General features: G+C 44.0%; 1 protein-coding gene across 1 annotated transcript in view; it reads left to right on the top strand.

The window, feature by feature from the left end:
• The window catches only part of UGGT1 (UDP-glucose glycoprotein glucosyltransferase 1), a gene marked incomplete in the record, with an annotated part of 2149769 nt that overhangs the window by 644852 nt on the left and 1485405 nt on the right, over nt 1–19512 (top strand).

Raw genomic sequence — 19512 nt, forward strand, 5'->3', positions numbered from 1 at the left:
TTCTGTGAATTTTGCCATATAGAAACATTATGATTATCTTTTTTAAAATAGTTGAAGCTTCATGGAGTTGAGATTGATGAGATATGTGTGAAGCTCTGAATGCTGCTGTTTTACTTTCTTACTATTGCCCCGGGTTTTGTAACAGCACCATAGTACACCAGATCTCCATTTTTCACTAGTTAAAATTAGTTTTTCACACACTTCTTTTGGTTTCAATGAGACTGTGTGTGTTCATGTAATTATAAGATGATCTTGGTTCTGCATATATGACAAAAATTCACATATCTACCTGCTTACTTTTGTACATTTTGTTATTTTAAGGGCATGATGTGACTTTTGAAGTCTGCAGTAATTAACTACTGTGATTTCCTATTCTGCTGTTTACAGTTTAGTAATATGTTTGTCTTGCCTGTGATACTAGGGCCATATACTTCCACTGATGCATGTCACAGTGTCTTTAACTAGGAAGAACACACATTGCTGCTGCACCACTCAGCTGTTTCTCACACAGTTCAGAATTCAAACAGGACATTTATACTGGAAGAGTTCTCATGCTCAGTGTTAAAGAAGTTGAAACTATATAGGTGTTTCTGTGGTTGCTTTATTGTGAGTCAGAACTGCACCAGCACTGTTAAAATTCTTTATCAGAAGATTATTATAATCCATTATGAAATCTGATTTAAGTAGGTAATCAAAATGTGTTGCCAAATCCATATTTGGCCTTCTATAGCAAAACACAGTTAGTAGATTAGTATTGCTTCTAAAATATGAAATTTCAGCAGCTAAACTTTCAACTGTGTTATCTTGTCTAAGAATAAAGGTATAGATTTGTATATTAAGAGAACACCACCACCTCTTGACTGGTCCCTTAGGAAATCATACTTGAGAAACTATGGAAAGCATAGGTCCTTGGAGTTCCATGATTCAGCCATTAGCCACAACTTTATAACCTTCTTAAGAAAGCAAACTACAGAGCTTATCATATGTGTTCCTAAACTTTGCACATTACAACAGTAACATTTTATAAGATTATTAAATCTTGTGAACCTGTTCAATTTTTGGTCCTTAGATCTCGAAACCCTAAAAATGTTTTAATATTTTTGGACATTTTCCTAGAAACAAAGCCGTCCCCATAGTGACTTAAGTGGAAATTGTCCTTAACAAATGGATAAGTGGGTTAGTCTTCCCAGTAAATAATTAACTCTTCAGTGTAAACTGTACAACATTGTCTTATCCATGTATTAAATGTATGGGGCTAGTAATTTTTTAATCCTTCCATTGGGGGTGGGGTAATCTCCGTGAGAATTATTTCAATTAACTTGCTCTACAGATTTTCCAAAATGTATAGTACACGTTTCATATGATTTAATGATATGCCATGTAGATCACTGACTTACCAGTAATTATATGTCTACAGTTTTTTTGTGTGAAAAAGTGTGCTCAGTAAGTTGGGTACTTCAATTAGTTTTAGTCCATATAAGGTGGATACAGTGATAATTAAGTCACAGTTTTCTAACTGTTAATTATAACATGGAATCACCAAACATGAATGCTTCATTTATTTCATTGACTTGGTCAGATCTTGATTTATCTACTTCTGCTTCATCTGTATTATTGTCATTATTTTGACTTTGCAAGGTCAGATATATATGTACGATGTAATTCCCCCAAGCCATTATTTTCTTTTTCTTATTAATCATTCTCTCGCATAATTCAGTTATCCCTTCATCACTTCTCTCTCTCTCTCTAGTTTCTCCAGATGTTTTTATCATTTATATCTTTTGTATAATCAATTTCCTTATAGCACATTGCTGTTACTATTTACTACCTCTGAAATTTCTTCAGTACAAGTGCCTCCTACTTTAATTTTACTATCTAAGTGAATAATGGTTACATTTGGAAATAATGTTAAACACTGTACAATGATATGTTACTAAGAATATTGCCGTTCTTGGTTTGTATGTTAATTTGTAGAGTGGGTTTGTTCCCAAGTCTCAGAGGTTCAAAAGAGGTATCATGAACTCTTGCCAAGTGGACTCACCCAGGCCTTCTGCACTCCCTCCTCTCTTAGCTGCCCTGCTGGATGCTTTTACAGAAATCCTGTCAGGCTCCTGATTCTCAACCTCTGGCCTCTAAGAAGCTAGATGGATTTTATAAAGTGCCTCATGATCATACATACTTTTATAAAAGTCCTTCATTTGATCCTGCTGTTGTTTCCATATCCACAAATAAGTCATCCAAACTGCTTTCCTCTTCCAAGCTTCTGCTTTCTGACAAGGACAGTCATGCTGTGGAGAGAGAGATTGAGAAAAAGTGTATACTGGCTTTTGGGCCATAAATTATCAGACCCACATAGGTTCATAGGCAGGTACTAGGCTATCGGCCCTGGGGCCTATATAAGCCTAGCCAAAAAAGTTCCCTGGCTTTCGCCACACAAGAAAGTTATTTTCCTGCACCCCTGTCTAGCAGAGCCACAGAAGTGATCCCTGGGGTGAATTTCCTTTTTTCCACCCAGTTGTCGAGATTTTTCTTAGAGGGCCAATGAAGAGCTTTGCTTGACATGAATGGAGGTAGTCTGTTCCAGAGCATGGGAAGTCTCTGAGACAGGACTCTATCCCTCCAGCATGTTCTGTTTATTGTAGTGGCAAGGTTTAGGTCTTGAAGAGTGTGGTTGGGAGGGATTGGGGTTTCTTTAAGTGTAGCATGTCCAACAGATCTGGGTTTGATACAGCTTTGTATATTAGGCAGAGGTAGCCTCTGAGTAGGCAAAAAGCGATGGAGTAGAGCTGGACTTTTTTGAGACAGTCTGCATATGGCATCTGTTTGTTCTTAGTGAGGTATTTCTGTGGCCTTTCTAGTTGTTGTAGATGTCTTGCAAAGTACATACCAAATGGGGTGTTGTACTCTGTAATGGGTCTGATGAGGGATGAGTAGAGAGGAACAATGACATTTTTTTTCTGGAGGTGGAACCCCTTTGTGATGTGTGCCATGTAGAAGGATTTCCTGACTACTGTGGCGATGTGATTCTCAAAGGAGAGACTGCTGTCCACCTGTGTCCCAAGGTCTGTTATCACACTTTCAGTGTTTAGTAGGCTACCCACCTATGTGGTAGTTCATGGATGCATTGTTTTACCCAAAGGGGATGACAGTGCACTTCTTGGCACTGAGCTTGAGGCCATGACTTTGACACCAAGCATCAGTCTCAGTGAAGCCCGTTTGTAGAATGTCCACATCATTAGGCGATTCTGTTATGGCACCTAGTTTGCACTCGTCTGCAAACTTCATTAGCCAAAGACCTGCTGTATTAGCCTGGACTTCTGAGAAGTAGATGCCAAACAGGAGAGGACCCAGGACTGAGCCCTGTGGTACTCCATTTGTGACTGGTCTGAAGTTGGATTTGGAGTTGGCTACTTTCACTGTGTGTTCTGTCAGTGAACCAGTTGGCCACCCATCTTGTGACATAGGGATTTATGCCCAGTCTAGTGAGTTTATCTATAATTCCAGAGTGGGGGATGGTGTTGAATGCCTTGGCGAGGTCAAGATAGACTGTGTGCACAACCTTACCCTCGTCCACGGCTCTGGTGACTGCTTCAAAGAAGTCTGTCAGGTTTAGGAGACATGACCTACCTTTTACAAACCCAAACTGAGTGTGGTCCAGCGTTTGGAGGTTACCTGTGTCCCTGTTTATAAGCTCCAAGATGATACGTTCCATGGCCTTGCAGACCAGGCTCATCAGGCTAATGGAGCGGTAGTTCCCAGGGTCCATGGTGGTGCCCCCTTTGTGGAGTGGGATAACCATTGCTGTGCGCCATTCAGTAGGCACAAAGCCTGAATTGAGGTTATGATTGAACATGGTACTTGGTGGGGTGCCAGTTCGTTGTGTAGTTCATGCAGAAAGCAGCCTGGGATGTTGTCAGGTCCCATGGTTGCTGTTTTCTTGGCTTTGGAGAGTGCAGTCTTCACTTGTGCAGCCATGATTACAGGGACTTTGCATTCTTCCAGTATAGTGATGGGTCCTTTGGGGGGGGGTGAAGTTTGCACTGGGTCTGTCTGCCAGGATGTTGGCAATATCAGTTGGTTCTCTATATCTAGTGCCATTGTGCTGTACCTCAGATCAGATCAGAGTGTCGTCATTAAGATTCTTGACATAGCTGTAGAATGGTTTGTGGTTGTCTTTAGAATCGGTGGCGATTTTATTTTCGTAACTAGCTTTGGAGGATTTTATGAGGGGTCTCAGCTTCTTACTGAGGCTGACCAGGGAGTTTCTGCAATCAGGGGATTTTACTCTTTTTTGCAACAGCTTCTTCCTTCTGTTCTAGAGTTTATTTATGGCAGGGAACCACCAGATTGGCTTCTTTTTTTTTTTTTTTTTTTTTGGAGGATAGCATTAGCACCTTGGTTCTGTCGGGGATGGCAGGATCCATGCACTTGTGTATGTGCTTATACAGTGCGTTTGTATAGGATTCAGGAGTCATGCCTCTATTTTCTGTCTGTGTGGGTGTTGTGAAGCTTGCCACTTCTGTCTTAAGAAGCATATAGTTGGCTTTGGAGAAGTTTTTTGCAGTGGCTTCCTTAATGGGGGGTGGGGGCGGGATATTGATGTCTAGGGTGATTAGCTTGTGGTAGGATCTGACCAGGAAGGAGTTGACCTGTGGCGTGGAACATTGGTTGCCCATATTGGTAATGACCAGGTCCAGAATATTGCTGTCCCAGGGTGGCGGTACGGACAAAGCTGTTCCAGGGTGTTGGAGTTTATGAATTCCAGAAAGCGTTGAACAAATAAGTTAGTACATGAGTAAATGTTCTTCGTGTTTCACTGTTGCAGTCATTACATTTGGGTAATCCTGCTGGCAGGTTGCCCTCAGTCGGCCTGAATTCCAAAGTCTTGGGTCCTGCATCGGCTGCTGTCACCCCTTCCCTGACGTCAGGTCGTCAGGGGTATAAAAGAAGCAGCCGACACCATTTTCTTCAATCTTTCTTGCTGCGCAGTGCCCGAAGCAGAAGCAGTTCGCAAGTGCCAGTCGGCCGACTCCTGAGATTTTCGTGTTCGAGTTTCAGATCCGAAGTCTTCAATAAAGCTAAGTACCCCGTTGGAGAAACTTTTTTCTTGCTCCAGACCGATGTCAGAAAAAGTAAATAATTGTATTTCTTGTGGAAAGCAAATACCTCATAAGGACTTTCATTCTTACTGTATTCCTTGCCTAGGCCCTGATCACAACGTTCCTGGTTGTCGGTTTTGTGCTAGATTTAACCAACGCACTATTAAGCGTCGGTATGATTTTGCTTTAAACTATTTTGGACGCCGGTTTAATTATCCAGAAATGTCGTCGGATAGCCATCCGACTACTGGAATTCACAAAAAACGCAAAGAAAAGGAGAGAGATAAACTACCAAGGCCCAAAACCGATGACGAAGCTTCTCCTAAGCCAGTCACCGGTTCTCAGTGAGGCGCTTTCGCAGCCCCTGACGCCCGCTACTTTAGAGTCACAGGCCGCTACTGACTCCCATGTAGCCGCTAGAAACTCAAGGTATTGGAGCCACGGACGTTATTCCCTCAGATGGGTCCGGAGCCGCTGAGCAGGCACCGACTTCTGAGGGTGTATTCAGACCTAAACATCTTTACATTAAACCAACTTCAGCTTCAAAGTAAAAGACTAAAGCACCTTCTAAAGCAAAGAAACAAACTCGAGCCACGTGGATAGGCCTCTATGCCCAAAAAAACGATGCTCAAAATGGCCAAAGACTTGATTACCTTGATCAGTGGTTCCCGTCCCCCTCCTGATAAGAGGCCTAGGCAAGAGACTGATTATGAATCTTCAGATCAGGTTTCTATTTCTTCTGATTTCTCTTCTGATCAGGAATATTCTCTTCCCCCCCCCATGAGGATTCTGATGCTGAAGAATCTATACCTTCAGCTTCACCTCCAGAGGACTATTCTTTTGGGGAAACCTTGCATACCATGAGGGAGCATTTCCACTGGGAAAGCCAAGATTTTTCAGAATCTAAAAAGTGGCTCAGGGATTTCATTTTACTACCTCAACACAGGCCTCTAGCCATGTGTTTTTGGAGTCTAGTCTGACCCCCTGACTCCTTACCTCTAGCTCCTGTTAAGCCTGACAGATATTACAGGGTTCCTGACTCTCACAAATTCCTTTTTAAAAACCCTGCTGCAGACCCAGAAACTATTTCACAGGGTCCAAAAGGAGTTGAGGCTTCCACTGCAAAAAACCCTACTCCCTCTGACAGGGATTCTAGGGCTCTGGATAGATGGGGAAAAAAGGTTTACACATCTGCTACCTTGGCTAAAAGGGCCTTAAACTGTTAGTTTCATATGCTCAAATATCAGCAACATGTCATGGCATTGCTTAAACAGAAAATGTTGTTAAACTCTGAATGTGCAGAAAACAAGGAAATGCAGGATTTATTGCATGCAGCTGAACAAGTTGGAAAGCATACTTTGCAATGTGGTTTTGATTCTTTGGAGGCCTCCTGCAGGGCCGCAGTTACGGGTTCTGTAGGCATGCTTGGTTAAAGGAACACAAATTTGCCTGATCATGTTAAAGTTAAATTATTAGATGCACCTTTATAGCATGATACTTTGTTTGGTGTTAAGATTGAAGAGGTGTTAAAGAAAATGGAGGACAAAGTTAAGTCTATGCAAACTGTCAAAGATTTTTTACAAGTACAGCCACCTAGGTTTAGTCGACACTAGCCTACAAAGAATTGGTCCTTTCCTGTGTCAGACAGGCCTCAAAGGAGCAAACCCAGACACCCTACGGGCAGATCCCAAGCCCAAAGTTCATACAGGTCAAAGCAATGGGGTGCTTCTACCTCCAAAGATGGAGAAGACAAATCACAGCCATACAGGAAACAGTCCCAATGACTTCCCCCTGCCTGCACCAAGCACTTATCTCCTGGCAGCACCCTTAGGGGGAAAATTAGCACCTTTTTCACAAAATTGGCACATTATAACCCAGGACAAGTGGGTTCTAAATATAGTGTCACAAGTTTCACTTCCATACCCTGCCAAAGGCAAACGGCTGGCCAGATCTGCCAAAAAATCAATGGGCAGAGGCACAAAAACAAGTCTCATCCCTCATGGACATGGGGGCATACAAGTACCAGAGCAAGAGCAGGGACAAGGATTTTACTCACGGCTGTTCTTGGTACCCAGAAAGGACAAGGCCTGGAGACCAATGCTGGACCTATCTATTCTGAACACATTCCTGGATACACCAAAATTCAAAATGTTGACTTTGCAGCAGCTTCTGCCCATGCTGGGCAAGAATGCTTGGCTCATGACTTTAGACCTAAAAGAGGCATACCTGCATGTCCCAGTCAGACAATCATGCAGAAGATGCCTCAGATTCAAGGCTGGCTCAATGCATTACCAATTCTCTGCACTGCCCTTTGGCTTATCTACTGTGCCCAGGGTCTTTACAAAGTGCCTGGCACCAGTAATTGCATTCTGCAGACAAAGTGGAATACAAATATATCCTTATTTGGACGACTGTCTAATTCAAGCAGCGAACAAGGGCATTCTTCTACAGCATCTGGTGTTTGTGAAGAGACTTCTAACATGCCTAGGGTACACAGTCAACGAAAATAAATCAAAAGTAGTACCCTCTCAAGAGATAATATTCCTGGGTGCAAGCTTAAATACAACTGCCTAGATGGCTTATCTCACGCCAGACAAAGGCAACTGACTACCCATTTCAAAATGTTGGCAACAAAGGCCCAGTTATCTGCAAGAAAAATTCTGCAGGCTTTGGGCTTCATGGCATCCTGCATCCTACTACTTCCATATGCAAGACTGCATATGAGGAAACTACAATGGTACCTAAAAAGTGTTTGAGCTCAACATTGCCACAGCCTGGAAACAATAATTACTCTCATTCTCTGCCTGCAACAGAGTTTCGATGGTGGGCAAAGGCTTGTCACCAGAACAAGGGACAGCCATTCACATTACCCCCAGCCAGGCAGACACTAACAACGGATGCATCAGATTACGCCTGGGGGGACCCACATGGCAGGAAGATGCATTCAGGGCACATGGTCCTCAAACCAAATGCATCTACATATCAATCAAAAAGAGATGCTAGCTGTTCCAAATGCCCTGACAGCCTTCAAGGACCTACTTCATCCGGTACAACTATTGATAAAGACAGACAACACCACGGTCATGTGGTACATACGCAGGGGGCACACATTCTTACCCCCTTTGCAGACTAGCTATGACTTTACGGAACACAGCTTTGACTTACCGAGTACATCTGCAGGCACAATTCATGCCAGGAAAAGAAAATACTCTGGCAGACGAACTAAGCAGAAACCTCAAGGATCCCCACGAGTGGCAGCTGGATCCAAAAGTCTTCAGCATGGTAGCAAGGAAATGGGTATGTCAGGACATAGATCTATTTGCCTCCCCTCACAACTACCAGATTAAAAGATTCTGCACAAAGACTCATCACAGACAAGCATGGAAAGTGAACGCCTATCATTCAGCTGGAAAAAAACTATCAGTTTATGCTTTTCCTCCACTGCCTCTCCTCCCCAAGGTACTCCTAAAGGTCAGACAAGAGAAGCCAAAGATGATACTGATTGCCCCAGACTGGCCCTGCCAGTACTGGTATCCAGTCCTAAAAAACTTGTGTCAATGCCCAGCTTGGACCTTACCTCAAACACCTCATCTACTGTCCCAGCAAAACAATCAGATCCTGCACAGCCAACTCAGGACTTTAAACCTGGCAGCATGGCGGATAATGTAGTCATACAAAACACACCTCTCAGTAAAGCTGTGATGGATGTCATTTTGGAAGCCAAAAGGCCTAGTACTAGAAATTCTTATGCAGGAAAATGGAAGCGATTCTGTGCTTGGAACCAGGCACAAGGAACTGATACAGCTGTACCGAATATTCCTCAGATTTTGCAATACTTAACTGAGATGCTGGACAAAGGCCTATCTTTTTCATCAATTAAAATTCATGCCTCTGCCATTTCGGCTCATTACAATACAGAGCCACCAATCTTTTCACATCCATTATTAAAGCAGTACCTCAGAGGAGCCAAAAATGTAAGGCCTCCAAGGAGATCACCAATACCTGCATGGGACCCTAACTATGTCTTGGAAAAACTCACCCTGCCTCCTTTTGAGCCAGCTGCTTCTGCTGATATAAAGTTTTTACCTTGGAAAACAGCTCTGCTCCTGGCAATAACTTCTGCAAGACTAGTTTCAGAGCTACAGGCACTCATGGCTGTGGAACCTTTTATCATTCTTTTACCCAGACAGAGTCTGTCTGAGGACAAACCCAACATTTATGCCTAAGGTGGTGTCCAGTGTGGCTCTTAACCAAACTATTCATCTGCCAACTACTTTTTATCCAAATCCACAGAACAAGGGGGAGAGAATTCTGCATTCTTTGGACGTACACAGTCAGCTTAGATTCTACTTGGACAGAACCAAAGCTTTCAGGAAGACAAAGCAATTACTAGTGGCATTTGCTGCAGGATCACAAGGAAATACTATCTCAAAGCAGACTATTTCAAAGTGGATAGGCCACTGCATTCGTTGCTGCTACTTACACCATGGCAAGCCAATGCCTAAGGGCATTAGGCCACATTCCACCAGAGCTGCAGCCACTTCAGCAGCTTTTCTCAGGGGAGTACCAACCAAAGACATTTTAGAGGCTGCTACTTGGAGTTCAGTGCATACCTTTGCAAAGCATTATCATTTGCCACTCTACTCTAAATCCAGAGCAGGCTTTGCCACTGCAGTTCTGCAGGGCCTCATAGCCGCTCCTAATGCTGTTTAGCTCCAGCCTCCCAACCATAGCTTTGGGACTCTACCCAAATGTAATGACTGCAACAGTGAAACACGAAGAACATAGTACAGTTGTGTACACTTACCATAAAAGTAGATGTTAGAGTGTATTCACTGTTGGAGTCCAGGTTACCCACCCGCCACCCCCTTTTTTCTGCTGGAACTTATCTTTCCTTCTCTGATTTATACGACCTATGTGGTGTATTTGCTTGTAGATGAAGATAAAATTTATATTGGTGCATGTATTTTGGCTACCCTTTTAGGGGGCACCTGACATCTGGGGCAAGAAAAACTGAAGAAAATGGCGTCGGCTGCTTCTTTTATACCCCCGACGACCTGACATCAGGGAAGGGGCGACAACAACCGACGCAGGACCCAAGGCTTTGAAATTTAGGCAGACTGAGGGCAACCTGCCAGCAGGGTTACCCAAATGTAATGACCGCAACAGTGAATACACTCGAACATCTACATTTGTGGTAAGTGTACACAAATGTACTTTTTCCCAGTTGATGTTGGGGTCGTTGAAATCGCCCATTATTGGGGTATTGGGCTGTACCTTAATACTACCCAGTATATCAAGAAACATGGAGTGGGCATCCTGGGGCATGGCGGGGGATCTGTAACAAAATACAACCTGGCTTGCAGTCTTGCCCGATGTTAGTTGCACTTGGATAATTTCGGATGCATTATGTTGAGCAACTAGCCTGGAGGTGTGGATATCTTTAATGAATATGGACATGCCTCCTCCTTTAGTGTTTTGGTCCAGGTTATGTAGCTAAATTGGTAATGCAGGGATGCTCTCTGGAGCCTTGAACCAGGTCTCCGTCACTGCACAGATGTCGATGTTCTCCATTTTAAGGAGTGCCTCGAGTGAGTGCATTTTGAGGTTTTGACTTCTAGCATTACCCTCAGATTTTGCTTGCTTATACTTGCTACGGTGGTGAGTTTGTCATTTGAACCTTGCCTAAAAAAGGCACTATAGGGGTGGCAAGAGCCTTAGCCAGTATCTGGAATCCCAGGGGTGACAGGTGCAGGCCATCTCTGGCAAAGCATCCTGGTCTGTCAATCATGTCATCCCAGGCAGACGCATTGGATCCCCTTAGAACGACACCAGAAGCTTAGCCAATTGTTGGTCAGTCATTTTGTCTTTGTATTGTGGTATCATTCTGAGGTTTGGCAGGATGCTACTCAGGGCTAGGGTCATACCTGCCTAGGCTACATGATCCGATATCTCCTCCATGTCTCTCTTCATATAGTTCCAGGGGTATATCTCAGGTCATTCACACCAACATGGACAATAACAGAGTCATATTTGTACTTGTTTTGGAGTGACCTGAGTGTTTGCCTTATGTGGCGGATCCTGGCACCCGACAGGGAGCAGACAGTAACTTTCTCCTTGTTTAGCCTGATGAATGGGACATCAGTGTGCCTGACTATATAGTCACCTATGTCTAGTGTGTTGGGTATGTTGTTTTGCCTTATGGGCTGAGGTTGAGTGGCACACTGTTTTTATGGGCTTTGTGTCATTTAGGTAGTGTTGGGGGTGGTGGTTGCTTGCCTTTCAGCTTTGGAGGTCTCTGTTGTTTGGGCAGATTTTTATTGATAGTCTCTGCGAATGTAGGTGCGTGTTTTGTGTTACTATGTGTGGGTTTAGGTGGTGTAGGTTTTGATGGACTATGTGTCGAGTTTGGTGTGGTGCAGGTGTTTACCTTCTCTTCTTGACTCTCTAGTACAGTCTTGGCTGGAGAGTGCTTGGCTTCCAGTTTGGCTATATAAGTGCATCTCTCACAGGTTGTAATGTTGGGTAGTAGGAGGAGAGGGTTGCCAGCGTACATGAGGCAATTGCTACATTGCCCCAAGATGCCCAGATTTATCAGGTGGATGGGAAAATACTGTGAGCTGACCCTTAGACATGCCTGGATAGGTGCTTATTAATTTAACTGCTAAAAACGGTTTTCCTCCTAACGTGAGGAAAGTTGAGTGCTGTAGTAATTTGTAGATTTAGTGCTTGCAACGAGTTTTGAACAAGTGCTGAGCACAAGGAAACAGTTTTGAGTGCTAAAACTAGACAATTGGCTAGTTCTAAGGGAAAATTAGAAGAGCAGACTTTCTGGCACCGGGAATAGTTTAACCCTAGTAAAATGGTGCTGCGCAATGCACAAAACCGCACAAACACTGGTTTTTAAACAGAAAGATGAAGGGGATAGAAATAGCTCAAAATGGCCAGTAAAACTGCAGATTCTGAGCTGAAACCACTCCTCCAGTGACAGGCTGCTCAAAGCTCACCACTCTCACTGGTAAACGGAGAAGCTTCCTTCCATCTTAGTAATTCTGGGCAACGCAGAAACTACAAAACAGCCCAGAATTCAGCAAAATCTGAAGACTAGATAGGTCTTGGCTCTTCTGTCTCAGCTAGGGAGGTTTGACTCGCATTCCTAATTTGGACACTAAGACTTGTGCTTTATGTCTTCTGAGTTCTGTGTGTCAGGTTGCTTGCCTTTTGATGCCTCCTGTAGGGCAGCTGCATCTGGTTCTGTTATGCAGAGATATTCCTGGTTGCTCCTGTAGACTTCTGTGAGGACTTAAAGGCCAAACTTTTATAGTTTCCCTTAGACAACCAGAATCTTTTTGGTGCTGCTATTAGAGAATTGTTTAAAACTCTGCAGCACAAGATCAAGGTTATGCAGGACATCAAACAAGATGTTCTTCGTATTTCACTGTTGCAGTCATTACATTTGGGTTATCTGCCTGCAGGTAGCCCTCAGCCGGCCTGAATATCAAAGTCTTGGATCCCTGCGTCGGATGCTGTCTCTTCTTCCATGACATCAGGGGTATAAAGCATGCAGCCAACGCCATTACATCAGTCTTTCTTGCCACGCGGTGCCCGAAGCAGAAGCAGTTTGCAAGTGCCGGTCGGCCGTCTCCTGAAATTTTCGTTTTCGAGTTTCAGAACCGAAGTCCTCAAAAAAGCTAAGTACCCCATTGGGAATCCTTTTTCTTGCTCTAAACTGATGTCAGTAAAAGTTAAGAATTGTATTACCTGTGGAAAGCAAATACCTGATAAAGATTTTCATTCATACTGCATTCCTTGCTTTGGCCCCAGACCAGAATGTCCCTCGCTGTCGGTTTTGTGCTTTATTCAACCCCTGAACTACTAGTCATTGGTTTATTTTTGCAGCAAATTATTTTGGTACTCTGTTTAACTGTCCAGAAATGGCTTTGGTAAGCCACCTGACTACCGACATTCCAAAAAAACATAAAGATAAAGACAGAGACAGACCGCATAGGTCCAAAGCTGCCGATGATGCTTCCGTTAAGCTAGTCACCAGTTCTTCGGTACTCAGTGAGGTGCTTTCGCAGACCCTAGTACTCACTACTTCAGATTAGCAGGCCACTACTGATACCCATTCAGAGTCTGGTATGCCGCGAGATGCTTCTTCGACCATGGAACCTGTGGATGTCTCTACCTTGGATGGGTCCGGAGCCGCTGTGCAGGCACCGGGTTCTGAGGGTGTATTCAGACCTACTGACTTGCATTTCAAACTGATGCCATCTTCTTCTTCAAGGCCTAAAACTCAACCCACACCTAGAAAACTGATGTCCAAACCGCATGGTCAGGCCTATATGCCTAAAAAAACAAATGATAAGAATGGCTGAAGACCTTATTACTTTAATTAGGGGAAGCCAGCCTTCACCCTCTGAGAGACCTAGATCTGATTTTCCTTCTGATTCTTCTGATCAGGATTCTGAAATTTCTGTTTCTTCTGATTACCAGGATTTGCCCTTATCTACCTATGAGGGTTCTGATGCAGAGGACTCCATTCCCCTCTGCTTCCCCTCCAGAAGATTTTTCTTTTAGTGAAACCTTGCACACTCTTAGGGAGCATTTCCGCTGGGAAAGCCAGGATTACTCTGACTCCAAAAAGAGGCTCAGGGAATTCTTACTCCTCCCTCAACACAGGCCTTTAGCTGTCCCTCCTGTCCTGGATATTGTAGATGATGCCTTCTTGGAATCTAGCCTTTCCCCAGACACTTTACCTCCAGCTCCCAGGAAACCTGACTGGTATTACAGAGTACCTGACACTCTCAAGTTCCTCTTCAAGAATCCTACTGCGGACTACTACTGCCAAAAACCCTATCCCCTCTTATAGAGATTCCAGGGCCTTGGTCAGATGGGATAAGAAGGTATACACTTCTGCTACTTTGGCCATTAGGGCCTTAAACTGCCAGTTTCATATGTTAAAGTATCAGCAGCATATTATGGAACTACTTAAACAGAAAATTATGTTGATTCCTGACTGTGCTGAAAATAAAGAATTACAGGATTTAATGCATTCTGCTGTACAAGTTGATATACATACTTTTCAATGTGGTTTTGACTCTTTAGAAGCATCTTGCAGGGCTGCTGTCACCGGGTCTGTTCTTAGAAGGCATGCTTGGCTTAAGGAGCAAAATTTGCCAGATTATGTCAAAGCTAAATTACTGGATGCTCCCTTAAACCAAGACCAGCTGTTTGGCAACAAAGCAGAAGTCGTCCTTAAAAAGATGGAGGAAAAAGCTAAATCTATGCAAACTGTTAAAGATTTCCTGCAAGTACAGCCTCCCAGATTTAGTAGGCATTGGCCTTCTAAGAATTGGTCCTTTCCTGTCTCTTCCAGACCTTCAGTCCAAACCCAGGAACAGCAGACCACCTAGGCTACAGTCTCAAGGTACTCGCAGGCCTAAGCAGTGGGGGGCTCCCACTTCCAAAGCTGGAAGTAGTAAGACACCCACCTATGGAAAAATTTCACAATGACTTAACCTTAAACCTTCCAAGCCCTGCTCAACTGCCTGCTCCCTTAGGGGAAAGATTGCCCGGCATGCAAAAAACTGGGAACTCATTACCCAGGACAAATGGGTTTTAAATAGTTTCCCAAGGATACAGATTCCACTTCCACACCTTCCCAATCCCAAATGGTCAGCCAGACCTACCCCCAAATCAGTGGGCACAGGCTCAACAGCAGGATGTTCTTCGTGTTTCACTGTTGCAGTCATTACATTTGGGTAATCCTGCTGGTGTTGCCCTCAGTCGGCCTGAATTCCAAAGTCTTGGGTCCTGCGTCGGCTGCTGTCGCCCCTTCCCTGACGTCAGGTCGTCAGGGGTATAAAAGAAGGAGCTGACACCATTTTCTTCAGTCTTTCTTGCCGCACGGTGCCCGAAGCAGACGTAGTTCGCAAGTGCCGGTCGGCCGACTCCTGAGATTTTCGTGTTCGAATTTCAGATCCGAAGTCTTCAATAAAGTACCCCGTTGGGGAAACCTTTTTCTTGCTCCAGACCTATGTCAGAAAAAATAAATAATTGTATTTCTTGTGGAAAGCAAATCATAAGGACTTTCATTCTTACTGTATTCCTTGCCTAGGCCCTGATCACAACATTTCTGGTTGTCAGTTTTTGCTAGATTTAACCAATGCACTATTAAGCGTCGGTATGATTTTGCTTTAAACTATTTTGGACGCCGGTTTAATTATCCAGAAATGTCATTGGATAGCCATCCGACTACCGGAGTTCACAAAAAATGCAAAGAAAAGGAGAGAGATAAACAACCAAGGCCCAAAACCGACGACAAAGCTTCCCATAAGCCAGTCGCCGATTCGCCATTTCTCAGTGAGGCGCTTTCGCAGCCCCTGACGCCCACTACCTTAGAGTCACAGGCTGCTACCGACTCCCACGTGGAGTCGGCCATGCCGCTGGAAACTCAAGGTATTGGAGCCTCGGACACTGTTCCCTCAGATGGGTCCGGAGCCGCTGAGCAGGCACCGGCTTCTCAGGGTGTATTTTGACCTAAACATCTTTACATTAAAACAACTTCAGCTTCAAAGGCAAAGACTAAAGCACCTTCTAAAGCAAAGAAACAAACTCAAGAGCCACGTGGACAGGCCTCTATGCCCAAAAAACAGATGCTCAAAATGGCCGAAGACTTGATTAGCTTGATCGGGGGTTCCCATCCCCCTCCTGATAAGAGGCCTAGGCAAGAGACTGACTATGAATATTCAGATCAGGTTTCTACTTCTTCTGATTCCTCTTTTAATCAGGAATATTCTCTTCCCCCCATGAGGATTCTGATGCTGAAGAATCTATACCTTCAGCTTCTCCTCCAGTGGATTATTCTTTTGGGGAAACCTTGCATACCATGAGGGAGCATTTCCACTGGGTGTGTCAAGATTTTTCAGAATCTAAAAAGAGGCTCAGAGATTTCCTTTTACTTTTTCAACACAGGCCTCTAGCCATTCCACCCGTGTTCGACATTGTAGATGATGTGTTTTCGGAGTCTAGTCTTACCCCTGACTCCTTACCTTCAGCTCCTGTTAAGCCTGATAGATATTACTGGGTTTCTGACTCTCATAAATTCCTTTTTAAAAACCGTGCTGCAGACCCAGAGACTAGTTCACAGGGTCCCAAAGGAGTTAAGGCTTCCGCTGCAAAAAACCATACTCCCTCTGACAGAGATTCTAGGGCACTGGATAGATGGGGAAAAAAGGTTTACACATCTGCTACCTTGGCTATAAGGGCCTTAAACTGTCAATTTCATATGCTCAAATATCAGCAACATGTCATGGCATTGCTTAAACAGAAAATGTTGTTAAACTCTGAATGTGCAGAAAACAAGGAAATGCAGGATTTATTGCATGCAGCCGAACAAGTTGGAAAGCATACTTTGCAATGTGGTTTTGATTCTGTGGAGGCCTCCTGCAGGGCATGATTCTGGTTCTGTAATTAGGAGACATGCTTGGTTAAAGGAACAAAATCTGCCTGATCATGTGAAAGTTAAATTATTAGATGCACCTTTACAGCATGATACTTTGTTTGGTGTTAAGGCAGAAGAGGTGTTAAAGAAAATGGAGGACAAAGCTAAATCTATGCACACTGTCAAAGATTTTTTACAAGTACAACCCCCTAGGTTTAGTAGTTACTGGCCTACAAAGAATTGGTCCTTTTCTGTGTCAGACAGACCTCAAAGGGGCAGATCCAGATGCCCTAGAGGCAGATCCAAGCCGCAAGGTTCATACAGGTCAAAGCAATGGGGTGCTTCTACCTCCAAAGTTGGAGAAGACAAATCACAACCTTACAGGAAACAGTCCCAATGACTTCCCTCTGCCTGCACCAAGCACTTATCTCCTGGCAGCACCCTTAGGGGGAAAATTAGCACTTTTTTCTTAAAAGTGGCACGTTAGAACCAACTTGTCCTGGGTTACAAACATAGTGTCACAAGGCTACAAGTTCCATTTCCATACCCTGCCAAAGGCAAACGGCTGGCCAGATCTGCCAAAACATCAATGGGCAGAGGCACAAAAACAAGTCTCATCCCTCATGGACATGGGGGCCATTCAACAAGTGCCAGAGCAAGAGCGGGGTCAAGGATTTTACTCAAGACTGTTCTTGGTAACCAGAAAGGACAAAGCCTGGAGACCAATACTGGACCTGTCTATTCTGAACACATTCCTGGATATACCAAAATTCAAAATGTTAACTTTCAAGCAGCTTCTGCCCATGCTGGGCAAGAATGCTTGGCTTGTGACTTTAGACCTAAAAGAGGCATACCTGCATGTCCCAATCAGACAATCATGCAGAAGATACCTCAGATTCAAGGCTGGCTTAATGCATTACCAATTCTCTGCACTGCCCTTTGGCTTATCTACTGCGCCCAGGGTCTTTACAAAGTGCCTGGCACCAGTAATTGCATTCTGCAGACAAAGAGGAATACAAATATATCCTTACTTGGATGACTGTCTAATTCCAGCAGAAAACAAGGACATTCTTCTACAGCATCTGGCATTTGTGAAAAGACTTCTAACATGCCTAGGGTACACAGTCAATGAAAAGAAATCAAAACTAGTACCCTCTCAAGAGATAATATTCCTGGGTGCAAGCTTAAATACAACTGCCTAGATGGCTTATCTCACGCCAGACGCTTATCTCACGCCAGACAAACAAAGGCAACTGACTACCTATTTCAAGAGGTTGGCAACAAAGGCCCAGTTATCTGCAAGAAAAATTCTGCAGGCTTTGAGCTTCATGGCATCCTGCATTCTACTAATTCCATATGCAAGACTGCATATGAGGAAGCTTCAGTGGTACCTAAAAAGTGTTTGGACTCAACATTGCCACAGCCTGGAGGCAGTGATTACTCTCATTCCCTGCCTGCAACAGGAGTTTCAATGGTGGGTGAAGGCCTGTCACCAGAACAAGGGACAGCCACTCACATTATCCCCAGTCAGGCAGACACTAACAACGGATGCACCAGATTATGCCTGGGGGGCCCACATGGCAGGAAGATGCATTCAGGGCACATGGTCGTCAAATCAAATGCATCTACATATCAATCAAAAAGAGATGCTAGCTGTTCAAAATGCCCTGACAGCCTTCAAGGACCTACTTCATCCGGGACAAATATTGATAAAGACAGACAACACCACGGTCATGTGGTATATAAACAAGCAGGGGGGCACACATTCTTACCCCCTTTGCAGACTAGCCATGACTTTGTGGGACACAGCATTGACTTATCAAGTGCCTCTGCAGGCAAAATTCTTGCCAGGAAAGGAAAATACTCTGGCAGATAAACTAAGCAGAAACATCATGGATCCCCACGAGTGACAGCTGGATCCACAAGTCTTCAGCATGATGACAACGAAATGGGGATGCTCGGACATAGATCTATTATCCTCCCCTCACAACTACCAACTAAAAAGATTCTGCCCAAGGACTTATCACAGACAAGCATGGAAAATGGACACCCTATCTTTCAGCTGGAATAAACTATCGGTATATGCCTTTTTCTCCACTGCCACTCGTCCCCAAGGTACTCCTAAAGGAGAAGGCAAAGATGATACTGATTGCCCCAGACTGGCCCCGCCAGTACTGGTATCCAGTCCTAAGGAATTTGTCTCAATGCCCAGCTTGGACCTTACCTCAAATACCCCATCTGCTGTCCCAGCAAAACAATCCGATCCTGCACAGCCATCTCAGGACTTTAAACCTGGCAGCATGGCGGATAATGTAATCATACAAAACACACCTCTCAGTAAAGCTGTGATGGATGTCATTTTGGAAGCCAGAAGGCCTAGTACTAGAAAATCTTATGCTGGAAAATGGAAGAGATTCTATGCTTGGAACCAGGCACAAGGAACTGATACAGCTGTACCAAATATTCCTCAGATTTTGCAATACTTAACTGAGATGCTGGACAAAGGCCTATCTTTTTCATCAATTAAAATTCATGCCTCTGCCATTTCGGCTCTTTACAATACAGAGCCACCAATCTTTTCTCATCCTTTATTAAAGCAGTACCTCAAAGGAGCCAAAAATTTAAGGCCTCCAAGGAGATCACCAATACCTGCATGGGACCTCAGCTCTGTCTTGGAAAAACTCACCCTGCCTCCTTTTGAGCCAGCTGTTACTGCTGATATAAAGTTTTTATTTTGGAAAACAGCTCTGCTCCTAGCAATAGCTTCTGCAAGACGAGTTTCAGAGCTACAGGCACTCATGGCTGTGGAACCTTTTATGATGTTTTATCCAGACAGGGTTTCTCTGAGGACAAACCCGACATTTATGCCTAAAGTGATGTCCAGTGTGGCTCTTAACCAAACCATTCATCTGCCAACTTTTTATCCAAATCCACAGAACAAAGGGGAGAGAATTCTGCATTCCTTGG

This window comes from Protopterus annectens, chromosome 4.part1, assembly GCF_019279795.1.
Source record: "Protopterus annectens isolate FY-2018-M chromosome 4.part1, PAN1.0, whole genome shotgun sequence".
Classification (NCBI taxonomy): Eukaryota; Metazoa; Chordata; order Ceratodontiformes; family Protopteridae; genus Protopterus; species Protopterus annectens.